At 38.1% G+C, this 14,081-nt stretch overlaps 1 long non-coding RNA gene across 4 annotated transcripts in view; it reads left to right on the forward strand.

The window, feature by feature from the left end:
• Positions 1–14,081, forward strand: part of LOC128796373 (uncharacterized) — a 194,047-nt gene that overhangs the window by 47,666 nt on the left and 132,300 nt on the right. For all 4 annotated transcript variants that reach the window (XR_008433786.1, XR_008433783.1, XR_008433785.1 and 1 more), the window contains exon 2: positions 6,088–6,168. This is a non-coding gene — a long non-coding RNA (uncharacterized LOC128796373). The remainder of the gene's footprint in view (positions 1–6,087; positions 6,169–14,081) is intronic.

Below are 14,081 nucleotides of genomic sequence, written 5' to 3' on the forward strand. Positions count from 1 at the left end.
CTGAATCTTACCAAAAGTTATTAATGCGTAACAAGCCAGAGAAACATGAAAAAGGGAAATAAAAAAAATGCTATTACTGTTATATAGTTTTATTTGACTTCTACTGAATCCTTTTCATGGTACTTTTTGCTAATTTCCTAGAAATGAGCATTTGGTATTTTCTTGTTTTACTAATGCCTAATTATTGCTTTGTTTCAATGGCTGTTGCATTCCATGGGTTTCTGTCTCTAGTGATTGTGAGGGACTAAAGGATTTTACAGGATGAAAAGATCAATATTATGCATCCAAATATTATTTACTATTTTTATTGTTCAGACACAAGTTTTTCAGCCACAACATGGGCTGATTCTTTGGTGAGGTATTCTGCTCTACATTTGTGTATCTCAGTCAATACTGTTTCCCTGTTGGGTGTTTTATTGAACCACTTTGTTTCCTCGTGTTTGTGCTTTGCTCCTCTCACTGTCCCCACTCATCCCCCACTGTCCTTCCTGAAAACAAAGATGTAGGAGAGATACACACATCATCTCTTCATCTGTCTACATAAATGGAAGTGCTGAATAACTCTTTGACAGTCGAAAAAAAGATCCAGGTTTGATTCTGTTGTGAAAGCCTGGAACCCTGAGCAAAGCTATCAGTCAGTCTCTGAACAAAGACCCGATTATCTCTGGTTTTGGATCAGCTCTTTGTGGTTTGCACAGTGAATGTTGTTATTGAAAATCCTTCCCTCAGCTATGGCTGTAAGTGCTGGGCTTGGGCTGTTGTCACTCACTTCCTTTGATCTGTGCTGCAAGCACCAAATATCTCCCACCCACATGGTTTGATGGTCTGATTGGAAGGTCTTGATCCCACAAGGCTCTGGGAACTTCTTTTTGCTAAAGAAAAATTTACAGCTGTAGGATTGAAATGCTTCATGCTTTCTGAGGCTGCAGAAAGATGATGTTTGCCTGAATTTAATGTCCAGGCTCTCTCTCAAAAAAGCAAATTATTGACAGCAGAATCAAATGCAAACCTTCAAATGCTTCTGAAATACATTTTCACTTATCTTTAGAGAAGTATCAGCACAATGATGGTGCTATTTCCTCGAATCAAAGGAATGAGGTCAGAAAGTTTTGAAAAGGGGATGGGATATTTCTCACTAGCAGTGGTGCTGGGTAGTTCATGAGGATGTACTGGACATGTTTTCATTAATGGATTTATCCAGACATTCACTGCTTGGTGCTCATGTAGTACTGCACAAATTTCCTGTACATTCTAGTTAGTTTGAAATATTCAAAATCAAATCTAGAGTTTAAAAAATAGAAAAAAAAAAAAGAAATTAAAAAAAAAAAATAGAACAAATACAGAACGGCTTCCCCTAGCTAAATTTCCTTGATTTAGAAATATTTTTTGAAAGGATCTTAATACTTTATAATCTCATGTTTCTGTGGATAGCTGTGTCCCTGCTGTACCCCAGAGGGTTCTTAAGAACACTCTGAACTCCAGGCAGCTCCTGGGACCAGGTATTTCAGCCCATCCTCACCAATTCTTGCAGCCTGTGGTAGGAGTGCATTGGCAGCAGCCTATGAGACTTCTGCTCCTGTGAGTGCCTCATCACATAGTGAATATTTAAACCATCTCACAAATTCATAGGTAGACAGGACTTTGCTATTTTGGATGAGCCTTTGTGGGGATGGCCTGCCTCTGTTTGGAAGGACTGTATTTTATCAGTGAAACCTTTTTGGTCTAAGTGACAGTACCTGCATAGTATTGATAAAAATGTTCTCCCTTGGTCTATTTCGACCTCAGGTGTCTGAAATGTATATTAATTAAACATTATATATTTTAGATGTATATGAAAAGCTTGTTACCATCAAAATTTGCTATGGTGCTCCTATCCTCATAATAGCTCCATTTATCAGACTGCATTTTATTGATGCAGTTTTAAAATAAATGTTTTTTTTTAATTGCTTGAGCAATGTGCTCAAGAATGGAAGGAAAAGGTAAAGAGGTGTGGAAACCAGAATCATCACCAGTAGGTGAGTGCACGTGTGTGGGAACTTCACATGGGACCTGGAATATGCTCTGGTAGAAAATCCATTGGTGGAGTGATGGGCTTGATCAGTGTTCTAGCAGAGACACAATTGGTCCTGGTATGCTTAGAAAGATGCTTAAAGATATTCTACTTCAAATTTACAGTCTTGTCTGCAAGGGCCAAATCAACCTGAAGTCAGGCAAAAAAAAAAAAAAGAATAGAAGAATTACTGTTTCCCTATTGAAATTCCATTAATGTACAATATTTTATATACCTTTGTTCATGAAGAAGTTCAGCAACAGTCTAAAAATACATAGCAGGGGAAATGGTGAGCTGCAGTTTTTACTATCTGTCACAATATTTGTGCTGTAGCTTAAAAAGTTTTCTATTGTGCTGGAAAATTCCCTCATTTGTGAGAGAGCACAAACTGCAAAAGCAGCTTGTTAGGAATATGCTTTGCTTATCCCCTGCATGAACAGCATTATTCTTCCAGATATAAGCTTGAAATGGTCTCTCATTTTGGGATATATATTTAGGATTGGGCCACAGATAGTTTTCTGTCAGCTCTGTGAAATTAATACTTCTTTATGACAGTGTTTTACTGCTTGCTGTATGTAATAGTTTCTTTCATTGGCACTTATGTCCTTTGCAGGGAAAGAAATTTGCCTCTATGACAGTACACTCTGAGTGTCATTGGCTTTCATATTGTCTATTAAAAGAGGTAATTGTGAGGAGCAGATCAGACCTCAATGAGGCCTTCTGAACTGAACCCATTTCAAGGGGGGAAGCCACAACTGTCAAGACTTTGACTTCCTAATTCCTGAAGAGAAGTTAATTCGCTCGGCTGCCTGATCTACAGGGAGAAGAAATGAAACTCCACTTGCACGACCTTTGGTGTCAATCATTATGGGAGGCATCTGCATTTATATTGTCAATGCATAAACTTTCTTTACTTCCTGAAGCATGAAATCACCTTTCAGATGAAGAAAGAAATATAACCCTGTGTTCTCAGGAGGTGTAGCACTTCCATCTAAGGCTTCTGTTGCACAGAGAAATGTTTAAACACAATATTCTGACTTCAACATCAACCAGTCTCTTGGAAGTTGTAGTTTTTCAAGTGAAAGTTACACTATATTCTTAAAAGAGATCTATTATTACTTCATATTATTTTAGGACTTCTAATGCTCCATCTCTAAGCCAACAGCAGCTTTATCACTAACTTTGATACTATCAGCAAAACTTGGCCCAGAGTGTTCCACATTAAGTTCTCAGTTAAGCCTGTGCTCCTCTGGCACAGGAAAAAAGGAGGAAGGATATATTTTAATGAAATTTTACAAACTGGAATAACAGGGCTAGCTGGTAACCTGCAGCAGCAGGATATACAGCCTGTGCCTGTGATATATAGTCCTTTAATGCATTGAATTCACTGGGATATTTTATGGTGTTTGGTACCAGGTCTTTGTGATCTCTGCTGACATTCATTTAATTGAGGGATTCACACAGGGAATTTTGGGGTATTCCATTGAATTCTTTCACTAGAAAGTTACAAAATGAGACATACTCATACATTTAATTACAGTGTTTGGGCAGAGATCATCAATTGGTTGCTAGGGCTTGTTTCTTGCTGGTTTTGCTAATGCTCACGACAAAGTTCTTGTCTAACGCCTGAATGAGTCAGAGGCTTTATATTTGCCCTGAGTTTACTTGTAGCTCAGAAGTTCTGACCTTAAAGAAAACAGTCTGCTTTCAATAAAATTCTGAAAAGGCTAACTTTTAGTTCCAGAATTGAGGAGATCACACAACAGACATGCCCAATTGCTTATTCTTTGAAGTACAGAATACTTTTCTTCACTCCAAATGTGCCAGTTGGAACTTAGCTTGTGTCAGTACAGCTTATCTTAACTACCTCTGCATGACTGTGGCTGCACAACCTTCTAGGTATATTTTCAGTCATAAGATGTGCCCCAAACTGTGTCAGCCCTCTAAAAGCTGTCCTCATTTTGAAATGAATGGGAGAGAAATTTGCTTCAATTTCTATTTCTTTTTCTGTGTAAGCTGTGACATATTTCAGTGTTCTTTTGTTACCTGAATCATGTGGTAGAAAGACTTAGCATCAAATGAGGTAAAATAACCCTCAGGGGTCACTGGAGATGCAGCCAGCAAGTTTGGGTCAGTGCATGCAGTAGAAGTTGTAGCCTCAGTAAAAGGAAGGAGAGTGGAAAACTTAGCAAGACCTTCACTGCACAAATGTCTCAGAACTCCCCTCTCAGAAGGGCAGGAGTGCTGAAGAACAAGATTGGGCTGAGTTGTTTCCAGTCACGGACCTCTCTTGAGCCTGTTTAATAGAGCTGTCATTAGATCAGTGAAAGAGCTTTCAGGGCAGGCTTGGAATGTGAGGAAATGTATAAGCTTTAAAAATGAACCCGTGGTTTCAAAAGCTGAAGTTTCTGTCAGATCTCACAGGTGAGCTTGCTGTCCATGTTAAAATGTGACTATGGAAAGACAAATTACCTAAAAATGGTACCTCCTTTACTCAACAGAAATGACACTTTGGGACTCAGTCAGGATTGTTTTAATGCCCAGACCATACTCCTCCTTATTTTGGTCCCTTGCTGCCATTGCAGTCTATAACACTCTTGTTCCTTCTTTTCTGCTCCTCTATTGCCAGATTTCCTATGGGACACTTACAGGCTTTTCATGAAAGATGGCAATTGATAAAGCAGGGAAGGTCATGTTTCCATGACAGCAGCAGCATAGCAGGGAGCATACAGCAAAGAGCTGTACCCAACTGATGCTTCCTCATCATCTGGAGCATCCACAGTACCTGTGTGCAAAGAAAAGGATCCTGTGAGCGCTCCTGCACAGCAGTCTCCAGGGAAGAGCCCAGCGAGGATGGCAGCCTGATCTGAAGGGCTTTGGGAGGGTGTTGGAAGGGAATGCCTTAGGGTTCCCTGCCTGGATCATCCAAATAGATTCCATGGGTTGTGTCTCTGCATCTTGACAAGTCCTTCTCTTGGCAAGGCTGGCAATAGGGAAATAAAAATAGGGCAACAGAGAAAAAAAAATAAAAGAAAGAACACTGCAGAAAAAACTCGGAAGTAAGGAGAGTCAGCTTTCCTTACTCTCTTCTAGGTGATGATGCACAGGGATTATGAGTCAGCCAGGAACCGGGAGGATGATGGGATTTGAAAGCAGGTTGTTTTGTGTCTGTCAGCAGGCTGCAAGTTTGTTTATGAAAGGCACAAGTTGAGCTGAAGAATAAATCTCCTGATTTTTTTGATCTCCATCTGTTGATAAGGACTGGCATGAGCCCAGTGGCATCATGGCATGAAGCTCTTTACATCCCAGCATCTCAAAGAAGCCTGAATTTCTCTCTCCATCCCTAGAAACTCTCTATCTACTAGAACCTAGAAAGAATAGGTAGATATTTTTAGAAGCTGAAAACTTAAAAAAAAAAATTGTTCCTTATTCTTCAAACCAGAAACCACTTGGCATGACCTACTTTCCTATTTCTGCTATCAATAGGATATGAACATAGGTAAGCATGATCCTTATTTTGCAAAGATAACATGGCAAAGTACAACAGAAAAAAGAATCAATGTTGCAAGATTAACTTCTTTATTTTCCCTATCATTATGATTTCTTTCTGTGCCAGCTTTGTAGAGGATTTGTCGTATTGCACTGCAGTTCAAGGACCAGTTTCATACCCGGTGTAAGATGTCCTGCATCTCACATGACAAATATTTTGGCAGCTCTTGCCATATTTCTGTATTACAAGCACAACTTCTGTTGTCTCCTTGGCATAATGAAGATGCACTCTACCCAAAAGTCCTTAGGTAATTCTGTATCTTATCCTAATATCTGTCAAGTTTAGTGTGACTGCATGTTATACATCTTTTTACAAAAGACCTGTTGTTCCTAGTCAAATGGGCTGGGTTCTATGCTTATTAGCACATTAAATAACCTGCTTAAAATGTCACCTGAAGCACTGCAGAAAATCATCAATACCAACTGTGAATTTAGCCCAGATGCTTTGAACTTGTATCTGATATGCTCATGTCTAATATGTTCCACAGAAAAATTCAGGAAAACATCAAAGCAGTGCTTTCCCATGAGCCCTCACATCCTGCAGAGCCAAGGCAATGGAAAGCAGCCAAGTAAGTTCACACTGCAAAGCTGTAACTCACTTTTCATTGAGTGATGAGCCCGTCACCTCTCACAACTCGCAGTTTTAAGAAGCAGGAATCCTTCAACCAGACCCCAGGAGTGCAAGCTAGTGACCCTGTTAATCTCTTCTCTCTTCAGTGGCATCTGTCCTTTTTTTTTTTTTCCTCCCTCTCTCTTTTTTTTTTTTTTTTTTTTTTTTTTTTTTTTAATTTAAACCCATCTGTACATCCTGGTCAGCAGCAAATCAAAAAAGCAAAAGTAACCTGTCTCTCAGTAAGCAGGGCACCTTCCATCATGTGAAACAAAGCAGTTTTTTTAAAACTAGTGCCTGAACTGGAAACTTAAACATATTGTGAAGAACCTTTATCTGTGGAAAGCTCTGTGCACAGCTCTTCTGATCACCCCAAATGTTCACCAAACTGTGAGAAAAGCTGCCCTTTGTGCTGGAGCTTGTTCTGGTGGAGGAGTTGGGATAGAGGAGGAATGGAGCTGCACCTTCTGAGTTAGAAAAACCTAGAAATTCTTGTGCATAAATTAATATATGCCTGTAGCCTGCAATTATATGCATCCTCTTCTGTCTGCACACTGCAGAATATGGGTCTGGCCTTTCAAAATTCCTCTTTTGTCTGAAATCCTTTGCTGGAAGACAAAGAAAACTGTAAGCCACCTTTCAGATGGTTTTGAGTGCTCCCAGATCTGTCTCTGCTGCATCTAGGAGAAGGTACAAAGGTATCTCTGGGTGCCCACCATGCTCAGCTCACTGTGATTTGTTCTTTTTAAAGCTGGCCCTTGGCTTGGGAGGGAAACCCTGCTCTGTAACTTGTTGCAGTGTACTTTCTACCCTGAGGAGTAACTGAGCACACACCATGTGAGATGTACATGCATGCCTGTAGGAGGATCTGGATGTACAGAGAATCTAAGCAGTGAGAAAATCTCAAGTGCTTTCAGTAACATTGTGAATTTTCCAATGTAAAAAAGAATATATGGCCCCTTTTGTACCATGATTTTACTTCTTTGTCTTCTATTTAGTTTAGGAAGTCTTTTAACATTTGGAAGAGAAAGCAAACCAAAGCCAGCTTGTAAAATTAGTGACTTCTTTACCCTGTATTTTCTGTAATAATCTCCCATATCAGTATAGAATCCAAATTTGTGGTCTTCTGGTACAGTCAGTTTTAGATTGACTTCTTGCGCCTGTATTATCTTTCCACACTGGAGAACCTGCTGATTAAAGGCTGACTAAACATGAATTTCTTGTTCAGGTCATGAGCCAGTGACTGCTTTGGGACACGGAAAAATGGTTGCTCTAGCCCATGTTGTTTTAAAAATGCTTCAGCTGAAAAAGTAAAGAACTTTTGAGGCTCTTGGAGGTACATGTATTGTAGAGAAGAGTAGGAAACTGAATGGAAAGTAAATATTAAAGGGTTTTTTGCTAAGAAAGGAAATATTTGTCTAGGGAAGTTATGATAAGAAGCTTGTCTGGAGGAGCATGAAAGCTTAGCATCAGCCAGAAGAGCAAAGATACTGGCCTGATTCTTTGTGTACATTTTTGTGAAGATGATTGCTCATAGTGAAAGCTCTAAAGCAACACACAAAGCATGTTTATGCAGGATTATGTATTTCTTGAAAGTCCATTCCTGGTCAGAAGTTAAGCATAAAACTTTTGCATTATCAGTAAAAACAGAAGCAAAACTTACCACTTAGGTTAAAAAAAAAAAAGTGTGCTGCTTTTCTTCCTTTCTAAATGAAAATAGAAAATAATTTGACAGATTTTATTTATTTTTTTTTACTCTGCAGTACCTTTCTCTCTGGGTATCCTTTATGCAGAGAACAACAAGCTCCTTTTGTCCTTGCATTATTTAGAAATCACAGGGATTGAGAATCCCAGATTGACATCAGAATTTCCAGTTGATTTCCTGTGGTTTTTGGTTTTTATAATGCCATGTAGAAGGTTCCTGAAACTGGCAACAAAACAAGAACAGAGCAAGGACTGAATTTACACTTCTTAGTGCTTATTGGTTTGGACTTGTTCTTGATGCTGGATGTGAATAAGGGAAATCAAAGTCCCTGTGGTCAGTCTCCTGTAGCCCCAGGGGTTCAGAGATGTGATTATGGAGATCACAATTATGAATGTTAAAGCATGTATGGGAAATAATCCCTGGAGAGAGGGAGAATGCTTAGTTGTAGCTTTTTTAATTAGCAGCCTATATTGTCTGTTTATAACAAAGTCTTACTGACAAAGCTAGAAACATTTCTTGAGCTCCAGATGGCTGCTTTTCTTTATGACTTGCTGTAGGGTACAGATTTGATTTTATATATTTTTATAATCTATCCTGATTATTCAACTAATACTCATTGTTCTCCCTGTGCTACAACAACACTCTTTGAGAAACTGCAGCATATGGCTTGGTGAGGGAAATCTCAAGGTTAAGAAAATCTTTATCTATGTTTCTCATTGATTTGTTTCCTTTTTCTTAGAGCTAGGACCTGTAATTTTGATAATATCTCTTTAAATGTTTCCTAGAGACAAGATTCTCATTCTGGGAGGTTTCTCTCAATGGATGCGGAGAGGTCTCAAAATATTTGCTCATCTTCTGAAGTCTCTTCTAAGGGCACCCAATATGTGAGATAAAGTCCCAATCCAAACCAAGCTAACAGCAACAATAACAACAGCAGCAACAACAACAGATTCTGATTTTCATGAACCAATATTTTCTTGAGCTTTGTGTGTCCTAAACATGGATGCAGTTTTCCTAACTGCTTCAAAATACAGCAGCTTCCCAGCAAAACTCTTTCTTTCTGCAGTGGTTTACAATGTTCAATCTCCCAATTAAAAGCACTAATCTAACCCTTAACAAATTGTGAAAACCAAAATCTGTAGAGAGAGATTCAGGAGAGAGCACTCAGTATAAATTTTTCATTTTTTTTTTTAATGAAATTGAGCCAAAAAATGTGCAGAATATTTATTTTCCTTAAACTCTACAGTGTTGTTGTCAAATTTGTTGTCAAAGCAATCAAAAAATAATGACTATCATTAACTGATGAAATGGGTTTGTGATTTATGTGCCATATAAATATTTTGGCATTAGTTCCTTACTCATACCATGGAATAAACTTGCTGAACCTCTGCACTAGAACAAAAGTGAAAGGGAACATAAGGTAAGTTTTACATGTATATTGTTTTTCTTATGGAAAAGTACTTCATTTATATATTTATTTTCATATTTTCTGCAGAATGCCTGGATAAATAAAAATACCTCTCCCTCCCAATTTAAAATACAGCATAAAGAAAAAAAGACAACTGCTTAAGAAAAATATTTTACTTCACTACACTCAAGGTGCTGTCTTGGCCATGAGAAATCAATTATTTACTGTGGAGAGCCACATTCTTTGTTGTATGGGGCCTTACAAAGTTATTCTGCACTGCTCAGCTACCCTTTAATTGTGTAAACTTTTGCCAGCTGTCTGCAACTAGGAGAATTTGATTATAGAAGATGTGAATGTCACTGATCTGACGACAATTTCACCCAAAGAGACACACAAGGTTAAATATTTGGGAAACAATCTTGTCCAAGAGAAGATGGATAAATGACAGGGCAAGCAAAGTTCAGTGGGGTAGGCACCATGTATTTATTAAGAGTTGTGTTGCTCACAAGTGGGCCAACATGAGCTGTAGGACCCTTGAATGTTTGGCACCTGGGAGGATGTTCAATCCCAGTGCAGGAGCTGTGTTCTCCAGGCAGCTTTGCCCTCAAGGGGCTTGCCACTGCAATGGTACCTTTAGAAGAGACAAAAAGCTCTCTGCCATCCATAATATTCATTGAGGCAACACAAAAGGGAATTTGATCAATCTTAAGAAGTTCTGCTTAGCTCTTGAGTATTTTCTGCTGCACCCTGCAGTTGTGCCAAATATGAGAAAGATGAACCCAAATATGCAGACTATGACTAAAATTGTCTTTTCATGTTGACCTTGCTGGTGTTGCTCTGTATTTGCATTTCTGTGGGTGAAAGGAAAAACTGTGTGTGATTCACAGATAGGGAACACTGAATGTGGACTTATCCCAAATGGCTTTTTCAGAGACATCCATATAGTTGTGACTTCAGGGAAGAACTTATAAACAAAGTGTAAATGAACATGCAGTTTGCTTGACTGATCTATGTGTACAGATTAATGCTGAGGTTTTTTCAGTTAGTATTCACCTCACAAATGAGAGATGTAAGATGTTTAAATGAAATGAAGCAGAAAAAAAATTGATTCTCTTCTTTCCCTCCATCCTTCTTACTAAAAGTTTTTGGCTCTTTCACATTAGTGGCTGTGCTATATATTGGCATTTACTCTAATGAAGAGCCCATGATGTTTCCTAAATGTTCCACTACAAGGACCTTGGTAATAGTTTCAATTTATCCAGCCAAATAAAAGCTCCTTGCAATCTCCAACCCATTGTGCAACAAGCCAAGGGCGTAGAAGGGACATGAAACTGGAGTCTGCCCTTAACTGTGCCATCCTTTATTCCAGTATGGCCAGGTGCTTTGTTCAGGGAGCCAAAATCTGGGGCTGCAGGTTAAAAGAAGCTTGCCCAGGGATCAGTATTTGTTCCTCTCCAGTGATAGAAAGACAGAACATGAAATCTCAGTGTGGCTCTGTGGTTGGTCTCACTTTGGTAGCTGGGAATCTCACTGATCCATGTGGTGCTGATAATTTATTTAATACAAGGTTGGGGCACTGATATTGGCAATCGCTTCCTTGCTTTGGCAATCAGCTCCATTCCACAGCCTGTGAACCACAGAGCCTGTGGCCAGCCTTGGAGGTTTTGATCCAGGTGATCTTGGGCAAGTCCAGTAAGGCGACAGCAGCCTTGCCAAGGATATAATTCACGAGTGGTTCATCTCCCAGCCTGTGAACAGCCCCAATAGCTGTTAAACTGAAGAGCAAAGATTCTTTTCATACTCTAAATGGGATATTTAGTCACAAAGAATAAGAGTAATTATTTTATCTATCTTTTAACAATTAGTCTTGACACATCATAATGGGTTCTGTAGTCTTCATCTAATCAGCAACTTTGAAATGATCATTTAAAGACTGTGAGTGATAAAGATTAAAAATTACAAATACTAATAACTCCCCATGATTAAAAAATCAATTGGATAGAAAACTAGTTTCATCTCAGTGAAATTGCATTGTATATGAGAAGTCATAAAGATATACAAATGTAGAGTAATCAGTGCCAAAATTTAAAGCATCTTAAGGGGACATTAATATTATTTGCATATATTTTGACTAATTTGCCTTTATTATTCTGCAGAATGCAGTCTTTTAAGATCCTCCAAATAATTTAAAGGTTTTCACTGAGGCTGCTGTTTTATAAATGTTTGTGTTTTCTTTTTGAAAGCAGAAGTACTTAGGAATTTGTGTTCTTCTTGGTTACTGTGTTAGCATCTATTTTCCTAGGAACAGGCAAAATAATTAAACACTCTCTAGGCTGATTTTTAAAATTTTCTCTTCTGAACAGAGCAAAGTTCAGAAAACAGATTCATTTTTGGTGAGTGTTTTTGTTTGCTGATTATTTCTCTTAACTTTTTAAAATAGTAATACAAACCTCTGTAAATTCAAATTAGTCCTTCATAAAAAATGAAAATCTCAGATATTCCACTGTGACTTCCACATCCTTTCTGGTTTTGTTGGGCATCGCTGTTAGGTGTGAAAGCACAACAAGAATGCACAACTTCATTGTTTTAAACTGACCTGAAACAACCCTCTGGCTCTTAATTAATCCACAGAAAATTCCATTTCCCTCTGTTTTGAAATTAAATGGAAACCATGGAGTTCCTTGTAGATAGGGTTGGACTTTCCTGTGCTCAGGAAGGAGACAACTTTGGGATTTAAGAAAGGGATACTGGTTGCAATGCATAAAAAGTTAATTCATAATGTAGTAATAATTAGCACAATACTCTTTTACAATGAATCAGTAATTGAAATAAATCCTACAGTGCACTTAATACAGGAGAAAATGGCTATACCATGGTTTAGAAAGAGCAGGAACAATTTCTGGAAACACTGCCAGGTATCCCCAAAGGTTTCAGCTACCTTTGCTACATGCTAGAGGCACTAATTTGAAAATGGAACTGATGCTTCCTGCATTCTAACTCTCACTTTTGCAGAACTGTATAAAGGTTCCTGTTTTGCTATGTTTCAAACATAATGCAGCTCTGTTGAAGCTGTGACATTGTTTTCTCAAATCTACAGTCACTGCTTCAGATAATTTAAATTAATATGAGCTGAATGTTTGAACAGAGAATTCTCTGAAAGCAAAAAGAACCTAAACAAAACGAAAGCTATCATGTCCTCAGATGTTTTCAGTGACTGACAATCTGCTTTTTTTTGGTCAAAATTCTTGAAGAGCAAAACCACAATGACTTGCAGGGACAACCTCTTCATTTTCTACCTGCAGGAGCTCTTCAACATCAGATTTGCTGGATTAGTCATTCTGGAATGTTGCTGAAACCTGCTCGTGTAACAAATAGATAAAAAGAAAAAACTGCAACAACAAAAAAAGAGTTTGACTCAGCTGAATGCTTTCCCAGCCTCCTTCAGCATCATCTTGGTCTCTTAGTGGAAGCAAAACTCCATAACCACTGTTGTCTATGGACACATTCCAGACTTGAGCTGTGTTAGGCAATTCACTCTAGAATGCTGGCATTTTTTTTTCCCAAAGGCCTAAGTGTCACCATTATCTAAAATTTGTCTTGTGATCCAAAGAGTGGCTTCCAGTCCTATGTCTGTACAAGTGTAAGGAAACACTGTCCCTGTAGAAATATTTCCACACTTGAGCTTCTATAAGTGAATTAAAGAAAAAAAAAAAAAAAAAAAAAAAAGACCTGAAAGTAAATTTCAGTTGGAAGTAAATGAGCTGCCTCTATTTTTCACCAAGTTAAACCTAAAACAATCCTACATAAGCTTAATTAGGTCAGATCTGGTTCATCTCCTGAGGGCAAGTCCCATGTATATTTTTATATATTGATGTTGGAGTTGCTGCTCCTGTGAGTTTGGTTAGATGGTACCCATGGTGTTTGTCAGCAGCTGCAAAACCCAGGCTGAGCAGGGATCTGCTGTGCCTAATGCACACCCTGATTATCTCAAATGTTCCATTGCTGAGCTGATGGGCAAGCTTTTGTTATCAATTTAGCTGGCTTTCCTACAGTCTTATGCTGCTTCTCAGATAGCCTTGAACCACAGCTCTCTAGGAGGAACAGATGATTTATTTTTGCTGCAGGTAGCTGCTGAAGTTGCTCATTAACTGTTATTGATACTATAACACTTTCTGTTATAACAGACTTTCTTTTGATTATTAGATCTCCAGGAGTTTCAGGATTATTAGGGTTCTGAAGAGCCTACTCATTTTTTTTTCAGTGTCTCTAACATTTGGGGATTTTTAAAAATAATTTGTCTCATTTTTCTTTATTTACTAAAATGTCTATTGGAATCAAAAGAACTTCTATCTCATTTTATCCCTCTGGGGAAGATTTTCTCAGAAGTTCCAGTGACTCTGTAATAACTAGATATAGGAGGTTCTGTGTGTGGTCTGCTTCTAGGATACCTACTTGAAATTCTCAAAATGCTTGAAAGTTATTATATATACTGTCCTCAAGTAAATCACATGCAAATAATATGTGAGGATGAACCAAAATTATTGTTAAAGATAAAATTACTTGGAGAACCAGGTTTTTACTCCAAATCGTGAGATCAAAACTGAACTAATTTTAAAATGAAAACATGGCATTTGGCACAGCAGATTTTCCCCACCAAGCACTAAGCTCATCAGTAATAATTTTAATGTTATTTTTATTTGTGTTTTATCTGACTTCTGATTTTAAAAGAAGCTATTAGAATTTTTCAATTCATTTAAAT

This window comes from Vidua chalybeata, chromosome 16 (genome assembly GCF_026979565.1).
Source record: "Vidua chalybeata isolate OUT-0048 chromosome 16, bVidCha1 merged haplotype, whole genome shotgun sequence".
In the NCBI taxonomy this organism is placed as follows: domain Eukaryota; kingdom Metazoa; phylum Chordata; class Aves; order Passeriformes; family Viduidae; genus Vidua; species Vidua chalybeata.